At 46.4% G+C, this 21,831-nt stretch overlaps 1 protein-coding gene across 1 annotated transcript in view; it reads right to left on the reverse strand.

Moving 5' to 3' along the window:
- lrfn1 (leucine rich repeat and fibronectin type III domain containing 1) overlaps window positions 1–1,433 on the reverse strand; it is an 86,288-nt gene extending 84,855 nt beyond the window's left edge. Inside the window, exon 1 of the mRNA XM_030381287.1 lies at window positions 885–1,433. The gene's annotated coding sequence lies outside the window, so the exon portion shown is untranslated. The remainder of the gene's footprint in view (window positions 1–884) is intronic.
- Between the last annotated feature and the right edge of the window lie 20,398 nt (window positions 1,434–21,831).

Below are 21,831 nucleotides of genomic sequence, written 5' to 3' on the forward strand. Positions count from 1 at the left end.
GCAGCTGTGCCCAAACACCATCTATACGCACCCGGGTACCACCAACCAACCCATACGCTCCCATACAGCCTCCGTGATCCGCCCTGGGATGGTGTTGTGCGTGATAGATGCTGAGCACCGCCTAAACAAACAGTGCTGCCAGTGTGCGCTCATTTCGTGGACGCGATGTGCCGCACAGGGGAGTGCGTCTGCAGATCATGATAGCAGCAGCGCGTTATCCGCACAGCCTCCACCATTTCAACCATTCATACTTAACACCGGTGTTTAGAAAAAGCACATACGAATACCAGGAGATATAGAGACAAACGGAAAGAGAGAGGGACAGGCAGATCGACAGACAGATGCAGACAGACTTGGCTGGACTGGTGTATAGGCCCTCTGTTCTTCGATAACTTAAATAGGCAGGAGGTGAATCTCAACTTCCATCATAATCGCTGTTTTTACGCCCCTAGGAGTGAGGCAGCAGCATGCAGGCTTACATGACATGATATGATCATGGTCCATGGAGATGCGATCAGCCCAAACTAGACCTCTATAACGCATGATACATAGACGGGGAGACATGTCGGTGGAACAGGAGGGGTACATGTGGTAGTTGTTATACACCCTATGCGGCATATCAGCAGCCATCTACATTCTGGACAGCCTGTTCTGATGGGAGACGGAATCAGGTCGTCGATTGGGCTTAATAACGCTTTGTTTTAACACCCATCGCTGCTGTGGTAGGATCTAAGTGGATCAAAGTGAACACACACACACACACACACACACACACACACACACACACACACACACACACACACACACACACACACACACACACACACACACACACACACACACACACACACACCTATCTTTACGCCGTATTTAGTATGACTTACCTCGACCAGGAAAAGTGGGCTATCTCGGCAGATGTTGAAGAATGGGACCGATCGGGCATGATGTCCAACGCAGCCCACACGTATCGGAGAAGGATCTCACCGAGGAGCTCCGATGCTCAGAGTTTATTCCAAATCGAATATTACACAGACTTGCCCGGCTGCGATGCGTCGACTTAAAAAAAAAAATCCACAGAGGGGTAAACAGTTGCGTTCGAGTGTCATCCACACAGTCCGTGCCCCGCTGTTGTTACCTGTATTGGGTCGAAACCCCACCTAAAACATCCAACTGGGACCCAGAAGGGAGAATGGGTCTCACATTCACATGGGAAGCGGAATCCTACATCCAAACATCTCGACGGTGACGCAGACCCAGACGGATTCAGGCTGACTGGTGACGAGGTTAGAGCCCAGAAGAGGAGGTTAGAGCCCAGCGGGGAGAGGGGAACATTCGTGTTCGCTCAGTCTCATCCTCCACACCATCGCTACAGACCAAACGAGCGGGACGCAGAGTGAGACGCAGAGCGGGACGCGGGACGCAGAGCTGCAGGGAGCAGTCCCAGCTAACAAGGGACGTCCTGGGGACGTTCGGGGACGTCCCTGTTTGGTCCCCTATAGGTTATACCGTGACGTTATCCTTAGGACGTCCTTAGGACGTTGTTTAGACGTTATTTAAGTTCCTAAAATGTCACAATTAGTAATTTAATTTTAAACTTTCAGGGGACGTTCCAGGAACGTCCCTAGTTGGTTATGATATGACATTATTTTAAAAACTTTCGGGGGACATTCGGGACGTTCCAGCAACGTCCCTGGTTGGTTAAGAAAATGACATTAAATTAAAAACTTTCGGGGGACATTCGGGACGTTCCAGCAACGTCCCTGTTTGGTTATGAAATGACATTATATTAAAAACTTTCGGGTGACATTCGGGACGTTCCAGCAACGTCCCTGGTTGGTTATGAAATTACATTATGTTAGAAGTTTTCGAGGGACACTCGGACGTTCCAGAAACTTCCCTGGCTGCTCGTGACATCTGACATGACGTCTCGTCGACCTGCCTGGTTACTTGGTTGGGTCCCTATCAACGCTCGTGAACCCTGTTGTAGAGTGAGACGTCGAGAGAGAGAGAGAGAGAGACAGCAATTTTTTGATCCCACATCCAGCTAGTAAAAGTACCGTTTTATAATCATTTTGTGTAAATATATATTTAACTTAAGTTTTAGTATTGATAGTTTAGTTATTTAGTTGTTATTGTGTTATGTTATAGTGTTGTTTAGTGTATAGTGTTATTAGTATAGTGTATAGTGTTATAGTTGAATAGTTTAGATTAGTTTTTTGTGAAGGTGGGAAGGACAGACACCCGAAGGACATCATTTGAGGTAAATACATTTTAATACAAACTTACGTTCTACCTGTATCTATGTATTTGTATGTTTATCTAACGTGAAAATGCCATAGCTATGAATATCGATATTAATAACTGTACAACTAGCTCAAACTGAAGAGAAGTCGGCTAAATTGAGATGTCGCGACACACGCGTATAAACAATGTTATCGATAGCACTAAGTAGGAATATGCCTACACGTCAGTTGTGTTGCCCCATTAAGGATATATAAAATACAAAAACAGCTGAATTGGCTACTTTTGGACAGGTGAAGACTACTGCTATAGTCTAGTAGCTCAAAAGCTAGTTACTTTTTGACAAGAGCCACAAGACGTTAAGCGAGAAAAGCATCAGAATGACAGTTGGCTGCCTTTGCCATTTGACATTGTTGTCCTGGTTACGGACTCAGACGCGCATGCTCTCTTAGTTACTGTTGCTACGTCGAACAGAGTGGAGAGCCGAGTGGAGCGCCAGTCGTGTTGCTCCTATGTAATGCTGCCTGTAATAAAGATGTAATGGCATTTTTGTGATGAAAAGAGCAGTGATATAAGTAAGGAATAATCACCGAGTGAGACCGTGTTGGGGGTTGCCGGGGTAACTGGGGTTTGTTTTGGTCCGGTTTTCCAGCTGTTGGTGACAATGTTGTTACAACGTTACGGGTTTCAGTGACCTGGTTTTTGGTTCATTAAAACTACCTTCAACTAATGGCTCGACATGATTATGTCACCGGCTAGGTCGTTACAATGGGATAAAATGATAGCAGATCAGATCAGGCAAACTCTTCATAATAATGTTCTTGAAGCCTTAATGTTCGCATTTGCTCTGCAGTTACTCCATGTGAATCCTCCATTATCGGATGTTTTTATGTTAATATACTAATGCATTACATTACATCATAATTCTCACTAAAAGCAGGTAAAATTGCTCTGTTGTCTAACTGTAGCTAATTGTTGCAGGTATTGATTCCGGACGACCTGGTGGAGGACGAGGAGGAGGAGGAGGGGGAGGACGAAGTGGAGGAATAGGAGGAGGAGGAGGAGGGAGAGGAGTCAATCCAGGCTTTAACCCATAAATAAAGAATTTGTTTATACTTTAAACAGTGTTTTTTCTTCTATAAGCATATACATAATAAGTTACATACACAATACAGCCTGTTATACTGTAAGTAGATTTATTTTAAATAAAGAAGTTAAATAACATTGTTGAGTGAACACATTTAGTTTAGTTTTTCACTATAGGCTACATTTTACTAGTTAATATGCATATATACTTTGTATACAGAAAAATATCCATTAAATGCATGTGACTAGGTTGAAAAATTGATCCTGCATATATGAAGGTCCAAAGCATGACCTGCTACCAAAATCTGGGGATGTCCCCTGAACGTCCCCTAAATGTTGTGAGGACGTTACATAGACGTCCCGGGGACGTTTGTTTGCGACGTCCCCGGGACCTTTAGGGAACCATACAAAAGGACGTCATGGGGACGTACCGGGGACGTCCCGGGGACGTTTGTTTGCGACGTCCCCGGGACCTTTAGGGAACCCTACAAAAAGACGTTGTGGGGACGTTCCCTTGCGACGTCCTTATAACTTTCGGGGACGTTCAGGGGACGTCCTAGGGACGTCATTTTGTTAGCTGGGGTGCAGCCTGGTGATCTTGAAGCCTGCGAGGCGGACGCGTTGAAGGTTGACGAGTAAAAATCCACGAGCACGCCGACCGAATTGTGTTCGCATCCAAGTGGTGTGAAAGCGTGGAAGATGGACGGAGGTGGACAACTACCCACAAACAGACGAATAAAAACGCCTTTATATCATCTTAACTCCACAAATGAATAAAAAGAGGTCTGTGTTTGTGCTGTGGCCGTTCGCTGCCATAACTTCCATCGTGCGAGCACATGAAAGCAGTCCCACCCGAAATGGGTAAAGCGCGTTTTCTTTGGGTCGTAAAGCCCTACTGTGCGTATCCATGCGAGCAATTAGTTGTTATACATGGCTCGGTTTGCATCGCTCCTTCGTACAAAACAATGCGGTCGACTGCTTACGGGTGGTGGTGGAGGAGGTGGTGGCTGTGGTGGGGCGGGGGGGATCTCACTGGGTCCCAGAGAGAGAACATGGGATCTTGCAATGTGTCCCGACTCAGCATTCAGCCCACCTGCGCAATAACCGGATGATGAACAATATAAAGGAGGCGTGCGTTCACCACGGCATGATGACATGGGCATGCCGAGCACCTCCCAGCAGGCGAACCGTTGACCAGTGAGTCCTCCTAATTGATAGAGGAAGACGGAGTTTGACACCTCGATGCAAGTGCAGCACTGCAGCAACGTGATGTCATTTTTACCCAGTCAAAGTACCATTTCGGTACAGTTATGATAACATTTGATGTCATCATTTACTGTATTTTGGCGGACATGACTGATTGTTGTTGAAATGGTATTAGGCCTACATATGTAAAATTAATCTTCGGGTCAACACTAAGCAAGATGGACTCAAGTGTGTGTGTGTGTGTGGGTGTGTGGGTGTGTGTGTGTATCTGTAGGGTATGTTTTTGCGTGTGTAAGATGTGTGTGTGTGTGTGTTTGTGTAGGATGTGTATGTTGTGTATGCGTAGGATGTGTGTGTGTGTGTGTGTGTGTGTGTGTGTGTGTGTGTGTGTGTGTGTGTGTGTGTAGGATATCTGCGTGTGTGTAGGATATCTTTGTGTATATTATGTATCTGTAGGATGTGTGTGTGTGTGTGTGTGTGTGTGTGTGTGTGTGTGTGTGTGTGTGTGTGTGTGAATGCACCTTGAAAACACACACACACACACACACACACACACACACACACACACACACACACACACCACACAATACACCACACACACACACCGTCCACTGCCACATGGTAGGCGTTGTGCGAAGCTGGTAAAACTTGTGCCCTGAACCTAACGGCACAGAGACGCCGCGACGCGCGCTCCTTTCCATTAAGCCTTCTCCTGCGAGCCGGGGCCTGCCGCCCACGGCATGTTCTGGTTGACTCTGCGCCGCCTTGCTTTGTGACAAACACTCGCAGCAAATCAATGCAGTTGGTTATCCGGCGCTCCTAGACATACAAACATCCACCCACCAGTAGAGGCACAAAACATGACTTCTCTCGTGGTGGTTAGCGAGCCCAGGCAGGCGAGCTCCCTGCGTTTATCCTCTCTCCATCACCAACACACGCTGGTGAATTGCGTTACATCGTGTACGTGTTCTGCAGACCTACACGCATGAAGGGCACCGCATGCGGGGCGAAATGCATTTTCCCACTGTTGTCTTCAAATAGGCGTAGCCTAGATGATATCAAGTCGGGCCACTGGTCATCGGATCTCTAAACCAAGGCCGTATATATCATATACGTTATTCACAGTGCGATAGTGCTGGCTCGGAACAGTGTGTGACCGGGCACACACGCGTTCTCACACAGGATGCTGTGTGACTAACACACAGGGACACATCATCCAGGGAGCGTCACTTCCATCCAAGCCCATTTATGTACCGTCGTGTGAAAACATCAACAAACCAAAACGGAACAAGTATAAAAAACATGAAGAAGCCAACGTCTGCAGTTAAGAGAAAAACAGAAAGTGGCCGTGTGAATCGTATACGAGCCGCCTTTAATTAGCATGTTCACGAGGTGGCTAAGCTCTCGCTGCACACACAGGGCCAGCATACTGATGGAGGAGTCCAGAGAAGGGGGCTTAAAGGAGGAGCGATCTGCTGTTAGTGTGAGGCCGCGCTCCGGGGGGGGGGGAAGCCTCCTTCCACCGTAACGCCCGGTAAAAGTGATTGATTAGTGCGATATTAAGAGAGGGTCCATCTTAACACACTCTGCACGCACGCACGCCGCCGTGATGCAATTACCGCGCACACCCCGGCTTGTTTTGACAGCCCGACAGCGACATAGCTCATCGGAAGGCCACAGCCGTTCTAATAGAAACGCTATTAGAACGTGTATGCAAGTGAGGTGTATGCAAGGGTAACCTCTACGCAACACCTAGCTGCTAATCACCTCCCTGTGTGTGTGTGCGTGTGCGTGTGTTGTGCCTAACAACCCGCTACCTCGTCGACCCAGCAGGCCCTTTGCCATCCGTCGGGCGTGGCTGTGTGTTGTGTGTGGCCAGGCGTGGCGAGTTGTCTTCAGATCGAGGCCCGCATCAAAACACCAGTTTTCCAAAAACACCACGTCGGTGCACTCTGCCTTTGTTTCAGCCAAATTGTCTGGATCAATTTCCATTAAGGACAGTGAACTGCCTCTCTCTCTCTCTCTCTCTCTCTCTCTCTCTCTCTCTCTCTCTCTCTCTCTCTCTCTCTCTCTCTCTCTCTCTCTCTCTCTCTCTCTCTCTCTCTCTCTCTCTCTCTCTCTCTCTCTCTCTCTCTCTCTCTCTCTCTCTCTCTCTCTCTCTCTCTCTCTCTCTCTCTCTCTCTCTCTCTCTCTCTCTCTCTCTCTCTCTCTCTCTCTCTCTCTCTCTCTCTCTCTCTCTCTCTCTGGATGAGCCGGGGCGAGCCAATCCCGTGACGCTTGACCTGGCAGTACTTTGAAAGGGAAAGTGAATTAGTCAGGTGACACCTGCAATAAAGTGCTCCTCAATGACAGGGGTGCCGTTACGCTGGACTGGAGATCAGGGGATTATTCCCCCGGTGGGGCCGGCCTAAGACAGTCCACCGCGCACGCAATTCCAATATCTCCCCCTCGTTTCTCGACTCCGGTTTCCACGCGTCAACAAAGAAATCCTCACAGTGTATTCCGAACCCTCGGTTTCTGCATCCGATACGACTCCAACACAACTTTTTCCCATTACAAAACCCACTTTGTACGGTATATACTCTAGGCTGTGATCGGTTCACCCACAGTCAATTTTGTAACTCTTAAGAAATAAGAAATAAGGGAATAGGCAGGGTGATAAAAAGGCCTGGTAGGAGGCAGACTTCCAGCCGGGGCTCAGAACTCACCTCTGATTTATTCCAGCGGCTCCTCTCCAGATCTTTTCCCGGATAATTAAGAAAGAGAAGCATCAGTGGGGCTGTTCTATAGGGTCACTAGATAAGCTATTATCAATGCCATATAGCGCCGCTGGCAGCTAGGGCGGCCGCAGCCTTTCAGCCTCTAAAGCGTGATTTGTTGTAATGCCGCTTGAATCATTACCGCCATGTCACGCCGTCCGTTCCGTCGGTCATTGCGCCCTGTCCGCTTTGTTCAATATAACAAGCTTCACAGCACTCGGGTCTCCTCCAGCCCCCTGCTTGTTCAAAAGACGAATAAAGACTTTCTGAGACTTTTCTGTTGTGTTTTCTTCCTCTTCCTCCGTAGAGAATGAGTTCTTAAAGGTCATGTGCCTGGTTGAGCCTGAAACATTGCTCTCTCTCTCTTTGGTGTTGAACACTGCCTGGCCACGATGGAAAGGTCTAGACGCTGGCACTTCTGTTGGTGCGACAGTTCAGATGATGGACGCAGCTCGGTTTCAAGTAGTTACACGAGGAGAATGCAGCGCCACGTATTGCTCAGGTGAAGACCAAACGGCCTCTAGGCCCAGATGGGCCATATCGTCGGGAATGGAGGCTTTGCTTCAATAAGAACACTTTTTTATTGGTTTGACAGGAACCTTCAAGGTCGCCTAACCGTGCAGTATGAAAACATTCGACAAAAAGAGTTAAAAGAAATAAGAGATTTTTTCCACTTTCCCTGCACAAGCCGTGCGTTACAAATGTTCCAGCCTGATCGGTAAAAAGAGAGAATGACTCATAAAGGACGAATAAATAAACCGCAACTCATCTCTACGTGAAGCGCGGTTCCGTCGGTGAGGTTAATTGGGTAATGGATGCCTCTCCGCTGAGGAGACAATTACACACCACGCACAGATACACACGGCCCGCCGCGAGACAGCGGCCATCGTGCCACGCAGGAAGGACCATTTCCAAACACACTCCGCCAAAAGCACTACCGAGCGCACGTTCACACACATGTCCTTTATTAGCGAGGTCCAATCAACCCGTGCTATGAAAACATGCTCACATGCACCCAATCCTGCCACGTTGAAATACATACAATTATTTTGAATAACTCCTAATTCATTCAAGACTGAATCCAAACTGGAGACAAAACCCCTCAAACAAGTGAAGCGGAGTGCATGTGCTTTGTGTGGGGTGGCATGCGGCTCAGGAGGCAGAGCGGGTTGACGGGTAACCGGAAGGTTGCTCGATCCCCAGCTCCTCCTAACTGAGTGTCGAGGTGTCCCTGAGCGAGACGCCTCACTCTGACTGCTCCTGACGAGCTGGCTGTCGCCCTGAGGGGTTGACTCCGCCGTCGGTGTATAAATGTATGATTGAATGGTCGTAAGTTGCTTTGGATAAAATCCCGTAACTGCAATGTAATGCTTCGAGTATGTTTGTTGATGTCAATACGTTTGTGGAGTGCTCCTTCTCCCCCAAGCACCTTGCCGAGCTGAGTGTGTCACTGCTGTATCATCGAGCTCACAACAGGCCAGATGCACGGCCATCACGTTCTCCATCTATGTTTGCCGAGAGACTCCTCCTAATCTTTTGTGTGGGAGCGATGAACGAGCCACTCCACGAGGTGTGCGAGGAGATTTAATTGAAGTTATTTTCCTCACAAAATGTGTCAGAAGGACTAGGAGGAACCCCGCAGTTTAGTCATGCTAACATACTTTTACTGCCTCTGGAGCTTACAGGGCTTTGGAGGAATTAATTCAGAAAATTGCGTCCAAAGTATAAGTAGCGTATTCTCCCAGCCAATGTTCTGCAAGTTTAGACGGTTAATCAGGAGAAGAGAACTGCATCTTCATTGAATGTCTTCATCAATTGTCTATCTATATTTTATCTTAATAATATATAATATATTATTTATATAAATAATAACAAAAAATCTATATAAATATATATATATAATATATACATTTATATATAAAAGATCCTCTTCCACAGTATTGTATTTTGAAAAAGAAATGTCAGGCATATCACAATTATGTTTATTCTGTAACCTGTGCTGTCGTCCTAATCCATTATGTAAGGCCCTGCTGCAGAGCCAGCTCCAAACAACACGTGTACATTTACATACATATTGAACCTAAGTGTACCTCCAGCAAAGTAAGCAGACAAGCCGGAATCACAATCCTTATCTCGCAGAAGAAGAAGAGGAAAAAGAAGAAGAAGAAGAAGAAGAAGAAGAAGAAGAAGAAGAAGAAGGTGGAAGGGGAAAATAACCCTCGCACACGGCACGTTTTTTCAAGGTGCCATGGCAACAGAGCATTCAAAAGAATTTTGATGAGAACAGCATGCAAGGCTGATGGGGAGGAAGACAATTTGTAAACTCCAATTGCAAGAGCAACAGAGCCTGATTGCACACGTAGGCTTTATGCCACATGTCTTATCTGGACGGCCGCGCTGGAACACGCTTCCTTTCAGGGTCCTCCGCTGGTCGATGAGGGGGGCTCGGATAGCATCTTGATTTGCAGATGAAGGCCTCATCCCCGAGGTTACCACTCAGAACCACAGGCGCTCCCCGGCCCAAACACTGGGTGACAGGCGAGGGGGGGGGGGCGAGAGGCGGGGCTTTGACCGGTCGGGACGCAGCCGGCTGAACGAAACGCGTCTTCCTGAACGGTGGCGGAGCAAGTGTTTTTTCTTTCTTTCAAGTCAATTTCAAAATCACACGAGACAGAAGTGGCAATCAACATCGCGCCACAGCTGTCTATCTCCGGCGGCCGTTTCCCCCCTCTCTTCTCGTCCCACCCGGCCACGCTTGACGAAGGCGGAGTGCTGGCCGCGGTCCTGACAAACCTAATCACACAGCACACTGCAGCGTGTGGCTCAGGAGGTAGAGCGGGTGAGCTGGTAACCGGAAGGTTGCCGGTTCGATCCCCGAGTCTTGAGGTGTTCCTGAGCAAGCCGCCTCACCCTAACTGCTCCCGACAAGCTGGCGGTCGCCTTGCGTGGTTGACACCGCCGCTAGTGTGTGAATGTGTGCATGAATGGCTGGATGTAAGGCGATTTTGTAAAGCCCTTTGAGTGGCCACTGGTTAATATAGCGCAATGCAGTCCATTTAACATGTACCATTCACACTGTCCCCTAGACGGCAGGCAGGAACCCAGCGCCACGCACAAGCGCGCTGCTGCAACACCTCCCAGGAGGTAGCAACAGGCCTATAGGCAACTCTTGGGTTGGCTCATAGTGTCAGCAGTGTTTGAACCGTCATCGTGTCTGTTGTGGAAAATGTTGTTCACACAGCCGCAAACAAACTGATTTACGAATAATGTATGGTGTTGTGTTGATATAGCCGTATACATTTAGCGGACGCTTTTATTCAAAGCAACTTACAATTAGTAGCCTACCTTTGTCAGAAGAAAGAGAAACAACAATCCATCAGTGTCACTACACTAAGGATGTTCATACAAACATGTGCAAAGCACTAACAATCGCTTGGTTAACACACCAAAGATAGCTAGGATAAGACGCTAAACAATGCTAAGTACTATTTTTGTGCCAGGATGCAGGATGTTTGTGGGTTTTACACACAACAAAGTATGGTGGATCTATGAAGACAGTATGACAAAAGGCTTTGAGAAGTTAGTCTTCTGATCACCAAACGGAGTTCACTGCAAACAAAGTTTGGCTGCCATTAATTCATTCCCTGTTTATATAGGTCACCTTAATTTGGACAGCTTTTGGGATGTGATCCAACAATGTGGGGCGGCCTGTATATGCTAATCTCACCAGTGTCATTAAGTGAGGAACGGTTTTGTTGTCCTGAACCACTGCGTCATACTTTATTGAATTAAAGCGTTGCAATATTAATATTGTGTGATTGGCTCACACAGGATCCATCCTAATTTTTTTAGGGGGAAGTCATCGTCATCGTCTTCATTATCATCATCCTCAGTGTCATTAAACATCCATCGGCTCGTAATAATGACGCACAGGCGGGTCATTCAGTTAATGTACATCCCAACGTCATTAGTCTCGTTAATAACTGGAAATGTATTGAGTCAAAGGCAGAACTTGTGTACTAGGAATTTGATATTCAACTTTATTGCCATTGTTAAAGAACAACGAAATTAACTCTACATTTAACCCATCACCAGCAGCTAGGAGAAGTCAACCATCACTAGCAGCACTAGGAGTACTTAACCATCACTAGGATTAGTTATTCATCACTAGGAGCATTTAACCATCACTAGCATCACTAGGAGCAGTTAACCATCACTAGCAGCAGTATAAGCATTTAACCATCACTAGGATCTTTATTATAAACCATTAACTATATTAACTCGGTCTTACGCGGTCAGGGGGGTCTTTCTTCAGCACATTACCGTACGCACTTTTTCCTGGAGTTAGGGTTAGGGTTAGGGTAAGACATCGCTCTTCCTACATTCATGTTTGTGTGTTGCTTCCTTTGTCGTTCTCGCCTTGCATCTTAACAAAACACAACATATCAAAAGAGCAGGGGGGGTGGGGAAGGAAGAAGTGTTTGAGAAACAACCACGGCAACGACAACCTAAAACAAGTTCTCCAAACACAGCATTCCCCCGAAAGAAGAAGAAGAGCTTCTCTATGTGAAGAGGTTTCCATGCGCCGACACAACACAACACAACATCGAAACAAAAACACAACAGTTCCCGCCCCCCCCCCCCCCCCCCCCCCCCCCCCCCCCCCCCCCCCCCCCCCCGTGTCCACCCCGACAAAAAAGAAAGTCCTCTCAATGCGAGCAAATGGAGCATGAGGCCGGGCCCGCTGTGGGGCTCCGGGGTGGAATCAATGTGGATGCCTGCTTTGTATTGGCTGATGTACTGCAGGTGAGCTCCCCGCACCCCGGCTTCTCGGCGAGGAATAGATGAGCGTTCCGGTTCAGGGCCCGCGTGCATAGAGGGGGCGGGGGTGACGATAGAGGCGGCGGGGGTGACGATGAAGGGGGAGGATGTGGGCTTACACAGACAATCTTAGCAGGAGGAGGAGGAGAGGAGGGGGAAAAAAATCTAAGAATAATAATGGCACCGCGCCGGGGAAACCGGTGGCTGTGCGGTGCCCCCCCCCCCCTCCCCTCCCCTCTCTGATGGAAGGTGTTATCGGTGTGGACGTGCGGTCTAACTGGTGGAGTCGCTCCGTAAAGGTTAGCGCTGCTGGTCGGGTACTTTGGTGCTGGGGGGGGCAGGGGCGGTAAGGTGAGTGACAAAGCAGCCTGAATCACTCAAAGGGGGGAGGTGGGAGGGGGGAGGGAGGTGTGAGGGGAGGAGAGGGGGACCATCAGGGCGTAGGGGGAGTGGCCTTCCTTCCCCCCGGGCCGAACGCTGTGATTTCTACATTACTGATGCTCACTGGAGCACCGCGAGCTCTAATGGAGCAAGTGTGTGTGTGTTTGTATGTGTGTGTGTGTGTGTGTGTGTGTGTGTGTGTGTGTGTGTGTGTGTGTGTGTGTGTGTGCAAGTCTGTGTTTGTGTGTGTGTGCAATTCTGTGTGTTTGTGTGTGTGTGTGTGTGTGTGTATGGTTGTATGTGTGTACTGTGTGTGTATGGTTGTATGTGTGTACTGTGTGTGTGTGTGTGTGTGTGTGTGTGTGTGCATGTCTGTGTTTGTATGTGTGTGTGTGTGTGTGTGTGTGTGTGTGTGTGTGTGTGTGTGTGTGTGTGTGTGTGTGTGTGTGTGTGGTACTGATCACCTCCAGCCATGTGTTTTAAGTCCAGCGTTCGGCCTCCTTAACCCTGCAGACCCCCACCTGCCACGTCCCCGGAGAGGAGGGAACACACACCAGCTCACGTACTCTGAGAGTATCCAACACAAACCTCCGTATGATCCGTGCATTATGGTATGTTTCAGCCTGACGGTATGCTGGGTTTTCTTAATCTATTCACACATGCGATGACTTCTTAACCGTCAATACTGCCTGTACTCCATACAATATGACGAATAGAGTTTGAAGTACTTTCTGTGTTGGGTCATGGCTATACATCTGAATGCTATACATGTAGCATTCAAACAAAACCTCAATCTCTGACTCTCCCATGTTCTTTTCTGTATGGAGAACAGCTTCAACGAGGGACAAGGACACAGATGTCTTGAGCTCTGCTTTCAGCATGTTTGCGCTGTCTTTCATGTTCACATGCTCGCTAGGATGTTCACAGGTATGTCAACATGTAAATACACAACACTACAGCACCACCTCCTCCACCTCTTCCTCCTCCTCCATCCACCTGGGCAGCCCTCTGGCCATCCCTGTAGGCTTGCATCGACGCCCCAGGTCAAACAGCTGTTGCTGCTCTTTCCCCACATCCGTCAAGTGTACGCAGGAAGAGAGAGAGACGGGTGAGAGAGAGAGAGAGAGAGAGAGAGAGAGAGAGAGAGAGAGAGAGAGAGAGAGAGAGAGAGAGAGAGAGAGAGAGAGAGAGAGAGAGAGGGAGAGAGAGAGAGAGAGAGAGAGAGAGAGAGAGAGAGAGAGAGAGAGAGAGAGAGAGGTGGAGAGAGAGAGAGAGAGAGAGAGAGCGCACGAGAGAGAGAGAGATATAGTTATAATGGAGGAGAGACAGAGAGACCAGATAGAGACCAGATAGAGGTTTAGTGAAGGAGAGAGAGAAACAGATAGAGGATGAGCGCAGGAAAGATATATATATCTATATATATATATAGAGAGAGAGAGAGAGAGAGAGAGAGAGAGAGAGAGAGAGAGAGAGAGAGAGAGAGAGAGAGAGACAGAGAGAGAGAGAGAGAGAGAGAGAGAGAGAGAGAGAGAGAGAGAGAGAGAGAGAGAGAGAGGACCAGAGAGACAGAGAGAGAGAGAGAGAGAGAGAGAGAGAGAGAGAGAGAGAGAGAGAGAGAGAGAGAGAGAGAGACATAGAGATAGAGGTAGAGAGAGAGAGAGCGAGAGACATAGAGACAAAGGGAGAGAGCTAACCCCAGGGCACCTGCTGCTAGGCAACTTCAACGGAACACACCGGCCCCTCTTAGCATTCGGGGCCCGCGGTCCCTTGTTTCCTCGCTGTCGTTTTTATCAGAGTTGGTGCTGGAGCACCTCTCCTGTGAAAGCCTATTAATTTCCCCAGGCGAGCGTCATTCCATATTCAATACCTGCTGTTCTCCAGTGCCAGCCGCGGATCAAGCTATTGAGGTGAACCAATATCATCGATGCTCTGAAGCCCTCTCACAGCGGGGGGTTTCCAACATTATCTGAGGAAGATAATGTTGTCAGAATAGTCGATGATTGCCTTGCCATGTCTTCATGCCAGTTTGGCTTTGGTACAATTATTGAAAAACCAGTGCAGAAGAAGGGATTTCTTTTGCGTTTACACACACTCAAGAGATGGGAAGTAGTTAAACTAAGGAGTGAAGCTTTGATGGTAATGTGATGAATGTTAATTGTTTGTATTTTTTACCTTCTGTAATGAGTTATTTTAATGATGCATGAAATGTTCTCTCAAAGCTCGGAATACCCCGCTATGAACTTTTCTCTTTTTAATGTTGTGGCCAAACCTGCTCAAACTCAGTGATTCAGGCTTTAATCCAACAGCATGCAATGACCACGTTCTCCAGACCTTATGTGTTGTTTTGGTGCTTCTTAGTTCAGCCGTTCAATGCCACTTCGACAACAGAGCTATGATTGGGTGAGACGGTGGCCTTGCTGGGCCTGCACCCCCAAGTCGGACTAGCTAAACAAACAGGCTTATGTCAAAACAGCAGTCGGGTCCTACTCTCAGTCAGCTTCACAAACAGTCCTTACCAGAACTTAGAGACTATGCCCCTCTGAGTGTCGAACTGTGTGCACTGTATGCAGTTTCCTTCCATGCTACCTCATTGTTAGCCTGGTCCTACCAGACTCTCATACTTAATTTCATTTGCACAGAGAGTCTGGACCTACTCAATTGACTAACGTTAACTCACTTGAAGGCGGGTGTCTGTTGAAGTTTAAAACTATTGGATCTGCCCAGTGCCACTCTGGATCTGCCATAACCAATCGCTAACGTTTGGCCGGGAATCACGTTGCACGCAGGTAAACAAACCAAACACTGTGTGTGAATATGTCCGTCAGCAAGAGCTGACTTTAACGTCATTGTCCTCAGCCTCTCCCTCTGTTCGCTGATTGGACGCACAAAATTTGGACGGAGAAAACCCACTAACATACCGCAGACGTAATACTGGGTCTGCAGTGAGGTAGCCAGGTTACCTCACTGTCCCTTTAAACATACATTGGAGAATGTGTCTGAAGATGTTGGGATGTGGGTGGGGGGGGGGGGGTTATCTTTGAATAGCTGGACATTATATTGTTTGGCAATAAAGACAATAAAGAATTATATTATTATATTATTCTATTCAGAGGAGATTCGTGGAGAGGGACGAGGCGGCGGCGGAGGATGTGTCGGTTTGAGCCCAGACTGATACGACGAATTACCCAGTTGAGGCTGGCTAAGAATTCATGCTAGCAGTGGGCCGTCGCGGCCAGGTGTCGTGACCTTGGCGCCTAGCAGCAGCAGCAGCGTAGCCCAACTGAATAATCCGGAACCCCTTTCCTGAGCGTATTTTCTCTGGCTAAAGAACGATCACTCAGCAGCAGAGACTGGCCGGAGTATCGATCCAGACAGGTGCTGCATTTCGCAGCGCCTTTGGAGGAGTCAGACCCACGTCTGGTACAGAAAACAATATATTACAGTTGAATGAATAAGTCAATCGGAAACATAGGAGAGTACTTCTGTTTAAGAGGCCAGAATGTCCTCATCATGAATGTGTTTTCGGTTTTAGCTTGGCAGGCTTTGTGTTTTGAAGGTGAAGATCTTTCTTCGAGGTGTGTCGAGGCCTCAGAAATAATACCAATACCATTATCATGGAGATGTTATTTTTCATTCAGCGTCGCACACGCCGTTGCGTTTCTCGAAAGTACATTTGAATAATTTGCGAGCCACACATTCAAGTGGGTTCCATTGATAACATTTTGTTTCCATTGCCATAGATTTCAACATACCCAGTATAACAGGGCCGGAGAGATAGATGATAACATCACTAGATGAAACAGGTTGATACTCTCTAGTCCTCGTTTTATTATTCCATCCTAATCTCCTGAATTATACTTCTTTATAGCAAAACTAAAGTGGATATCTGAGCAATGTTTAGTGCATCAAGTACAATAGAAGAGAACTTACAAAGCTCTTCAGACGGAATATCAATATGTTTCTTCAACTGCTATACGCTTTTGGCTCGGAGAAAAGTCCTCATATTATATTCACATTATATTGGATCTGGTCTGCCTCTCATTCCAAAGGGAATTTCTTTGTTATATACTTTTTAATTGATGGATCCACATGCTATGGCGAGCCACCATTATTATACTGGGTAAACTTGAGGGACTTAAGTCTTAAATACATTATTCAATCCGGCAGGAAGACTGTTTACATCAGACGAGCAACAAACAAAGACTCCTCTGCACTGACATGGGGGTCTCTAGGCTACTGGAGGAATATCTATAGAGTCTTTGGCTGATAGCAGAGGGGGGGATGGAGAGCGCTAAAGATTATACACTGACCTCGTTGTCTCTCCCTATATCGCTCTAAATAATGACACTTAACGCAGGCTGCTTTCAAATTTATTCCCTCGCACCCAAGCTGGCCTGCTTCAAATGATGGCTGATACCTTGGCTGGTATTTATATACTGTATGAATTTCTTATATGGTCCTTAATAATTGCTGCACTAATTCAAAGGCTGGCCTGGCACCAAAGGGCAATGCGACTGCACACGGTGGTTAGCGACTTTAATCAAATGGCGACCCGAGCATTTTGGAGGGAAGGATGCTGGACACGCCCCTATCCATCACAGGACTCTCCTAAACCCTCGACTTGAGGTTACATCGAGTCAAAAAGCAGTGAGGTGAAGTAACACAATAGGTACCACCATACCGCCTAATTCTAACTTCAGGCCCCCCAAACATAAATAAACATGACTTCCTTAACGCTGGCAGTGCTGATATCACTCTACTGATTGATGTCAACTATTTTAGTCCATACTTTATTTAGACCACATGGTTCGAACTAACATCAGAACCTCATTTGACCATACATGTGTAGGGCTAACACCAGTTATGAATGTTTTTTTCTCCACATAGTGGACAACACAACACCATATTGTTTTATGAGTTTGAAGATAAGTCAGACAGTACAAACATGGCCTCTTTGCCATTTCCGCCCAAGCCCAGACAGAACGGAGGTTTAGCTGGGTAATTTAAAACCTCTAGGTGTGGCTTATTTACCATTATAACTTCCAATATAAACTGAATTTGTACCTGTGTTTGAGAGATGCTTCATGAACCACCTACAGAACGCAAGCTCGTTTACCTTGTGTCTCTGAATAAACAGCGTGTTCATATACCTCCCCGAGTCATACTTAGCCCGAAACAACAACACCACAAAGGATCAAATTAGTTTTCATCACGAGTCAGGCAAGGCAACAGGGAGAGAAGCAGGAAGCTTCAAAGATTGATTTTGATCATTTATTTCACAACACAGCCTGTATTTTTGTACTTGATTTTTTTTGGTTCCAACTGATTCGCTGATGAATAGCGTGGAAAGCCATTTGCTTGAACCGTTCCGTATAAATGTCACCTCGGAAGTGTTGGGATTGTTTCGTCGATTGACGAGCAAAACACGTCGTTTTATGAATGCGGATCAAAGAATTTCTTCAGCTTTCAGTGAAAAGTGCACAGCGGCCCGCGTACTTCTGCGGAGTCATTCCCGCCGCATGTGACGCTCCGATTGGTTGTTGTTATGTTTGACTTTTTGCTCTCGTTCTTTTTTCTTCATTTTCCATCGGTCAGGCCTGTTCAATATTCTCCCCAGACCCAGATCAGTGATTGCTCAATCAATTAGTGGAAGTGATTTGAGTATGGGCGGGCGAGGCAAAAACAAAGTCAGGCACAATATGGAATCTGATTACTTAGGCTGTATAACGGCTGATTTGTATGCATAGGTGGATCTCCCTTAAGCCAATGAGCAGCAGTACTTGTGGGGGGGGGGGGGGGGGGGGGGGGGGGGGGGGAGGGGGGGGAACCAGCACCTGTCTTACTCTGCTGCCAGATTGGAGACCTTTTTCACAGGCTGCTTGTAAATCGATTAAATTAGTTACATTAACACTATTAAACCAATAGGGTCAAGTTGAATGTGATTATGTTAGGTGATTATATGCACAGGTTCACTATTAACCTGTCGATATCATCACATAATTTTTTTTGTACAAATAGGGAACTTATTTTTTTAATTTAATTCCGATGTAGCCTGGTGAAATATTTTCATGTATTCTCCCATAAATTCACACAACCTCTGTTTAACGAAATCAGTTTGGAGCAGTAATGATAAAACGGTTCACTGTCAACATGTTGGATTTATAGACATATTTGTGGAGTCCCATAAATAGGACCTTTAAAGTATTCAAAGTTAAATCCTTAAATTCAATAGGAAAATCGTAGTCGCCGTAGAGTTCAGCAAGAGTCAGTGACCTCAAATCAGGGTAAAAAGCTTTTAAATGAATCATGGGTAATTAACATTCCCTCTCTTAGTTTAGGGGAATTACAGTTTCATAATGTGCTAATGCCCACTTGCCTACTATGAATATAAAGAGAAAAAATCTTAAATACAATTTTAAGGTTATCCGTAACCTTTTTCAGATTTCAACTGAATATAATAAGGACAGTTTACGACAATAAAAGCCAAAACCAAAGATTAAACACTCGTGAACCATGACCCATGAAAAACGTTTTTTACACAGAGATAAGCACACACATTCTGAACATTTCCCGACGAGATAATCACAGGTGAGGAATTGAAATGTAACTCCTGTGCTTGCACTAATGTTTTCCTTTGCTTCTGAGTGCACACAGAGAATGGGTTCGCTGGCAAGTAGACCATAATGACTTCTACTTTACGGTCCACCCTTCTATTAGCCCAGACGTCATATTTCAGGAGGAGAACACACTGAGTCTGTTTTTGAGTGTGTGTGTGTGTGCGAGTGTGCGTGTGTGTGTGTGTTTATTTCCCCCATTCCTTAAAATATTAATAACAACAACAATAGATTTATTTTGTGCAGCGAGTTTCTAAATAGACACAAGAATTAAAATCCCTGGGTAAAAGCGTTCTCAAATAGCAGCATGGATGTTGTTTAGAACGAGAGAGCGAGTTAAAATTGGGGCAGGGAGATAAGGCAATATGAAAACATGTAGGATGGTTTCAACATTAAAGGCATGCTTATGGGTTTTGGGGGAGGACTTTGGGGGAGCAGGAGAGTGAGTCCCAGGTGGGTGAGACTTCAGGAGGGAGGGGGTGGTGCTGTTGACCATAAAATAAAAAGAACCGCTGAAAACATCTCTACACCCTCATTTCTGTCGCCGCACTCCTACTATTAAGTGAGGGAAATTGCTTTCTTTTTCTAACCTTGTATTTTTTTTATATATTCCAAATGAATATTTCTGCCTGGATTGGATTCAAAGGCGTTTATTCATTACTATATTCAAAGATCATTTGATGCTGCTACCTTTTTTACCTCCTCCATACAGTATTTTACTCGGCTCTCTTTGAATCAAAGACAGCCGAAATTATATTAAGGCTCTCCAACAACCGGCCAAAGCAGCCCCAACCTGCCCACAAATTGAGTTTGCATCGTTAAACTTGAACTGCTGTGTCCAAATGAAGTAAATCAATGACAAGAAACACACTGATTGAACATAGTTGGGGTCACAAACTGCTCGACATCAAGCTTATCATTGCCCTTTACAGAATGAAACGATAGCCGTCAGTGATGATGGGGGTGGAAGTGGTGGTTTAGAGGCCTCGGTATATGCAACGCCAGTTGTTTTTTTCACGACTCCAGTTAACCCTGGCGTGAGAGAACACTCCCAGGAGTGATGAGGACAGGCTGTGTAATTTAAAGCCCTACAATTTATCGTCACTTCACCAGACGCCTTTTCCCCCCACTATTGATAATACATAAGTTACTATTTTTTTTATGAGCGTCCCCTCCCACACAAAGGCGTGTTTGATTCCATCAGTCTGATTTAATGGGCTCTTCAAGTGGTGTAAATCTGCAGAGCGACAGGAGACCGTTTATTAGATGCCACGTCTCGTTTCTGTCCACACGGCTTACCCCGCGACCTTCACCTGTCTCCTCCTGGTGGGTAATGACAACATCAACACCGTGATCATCACAGCAACACCCATGTGCCGGAAAAGTTCCCTTTCCCAGACCTGCACAGCTGCACCTAATCTGACGGGCATTTCCTGGCCGGGGTCCTGATAGACTGTCGTGTTTCCGATGAAGTTATTTATTTATTTCCTCCCGTCTTCGGAGGTGTACGCGCCCGGCCTATCAGAGGCTGGCTGTGCCTCCGGCAACCCCTTGATTGCCTGACATTCTTTATCAACAGTCAAGTATTTCTGTTCCCTTGGCAACAGCTTCCTGCTGATACAAAGAATCAGGCATCACCTTGAAAGTTGCGTGCGCCAGTGTGGCTGCCAGCCCTCACCGTTTTCATTGGCGAGCGAGTGCATTTCTTCCTGCAGCATGGTGAGAAAGAGAAGGGGGGTTTAAATGTTTGGTAACAAGCTTATGTAATATGATGTTGCTAGCTTCCTACACATATTCCGTGTCAGGATAGAATAACAACACACAAATCGAGATTAGAGTCAGCGGGATTTAATTAGGACGGTTTCATGAATTCACCCCTTTTACGATAATGGGAAGAATTGACAGGTATTTTGTTTTCAGATTTTTTCATCTAATTTAGGAGACACTCGTATTCAAGGGGACTGACTCCTGAGCAGGAGGTAGGTGTGTGGCATCCTCAGACTGGGAGTCAAACACCCAAGTCACCACACTGTCCTTCCCCGAGTATGGAGCACCGTAATTAGAATTCAAATGATGGCGTCCGCTGACAGACTGTGACTGACGTGGTTAGGTCTTAATCAACCACATCCGTGACGGTAATGTATTCATACGCAGCGTGCAGCTGCAACACCTCTGCATAATCAAGACTGTCAACATATATTTCATGACGTAACATATATTTCACAACTCTATTTATTCAGAATTGTCAACATTTTCTCGGAAGGAAAGCGCTCATACCCAGGGACCTCTGTTGGTGCATAAATATTCAACAAGAGCTGGATGCTGCAAATTCCGGGGACATTACTGCACTGAGCATGCTTTTGTTTGCTTATTTATCATTAAAATACTTTTTTCTGATGTGGTTAAACGATTGGCTTTGTGTCACGACAGTGTTGGGTTGTTTTAAAAGGCTTTGGTTATTGTTGTTTCCTACTAGTCTTCAGCAAGAGTTATATTAGCATTAGAAGAATAACAAATGACTGCCAACCAAACACAGACACCAAAGCTGCGACTGTGAAAACAAAACGCTACAGAAACGGAGAACAAAAACACATCATAAGACATAAACCCGCAGACTATGCTTTGGTTCAGACGATTCGGCTTCGATAGGATCCAAGATGTCTCGTTGGTAAAATGTGTACGGCTTGCAGTCGGCTGACTTAAAGGTCAAAGGTCAGCCCTTT

This window comes from Gadus morhua, chromosome 16, assembly GCF_902167405.1.
Source record: "Gadus morhua chromosome 16, gadMor3.0, whole genome shotgun sequence".
NCBI lineage: Eukaryota > Metazoa > Chordata > Actinopteri > Gadiformes > Gadidae > Gadus > Gadus morhua.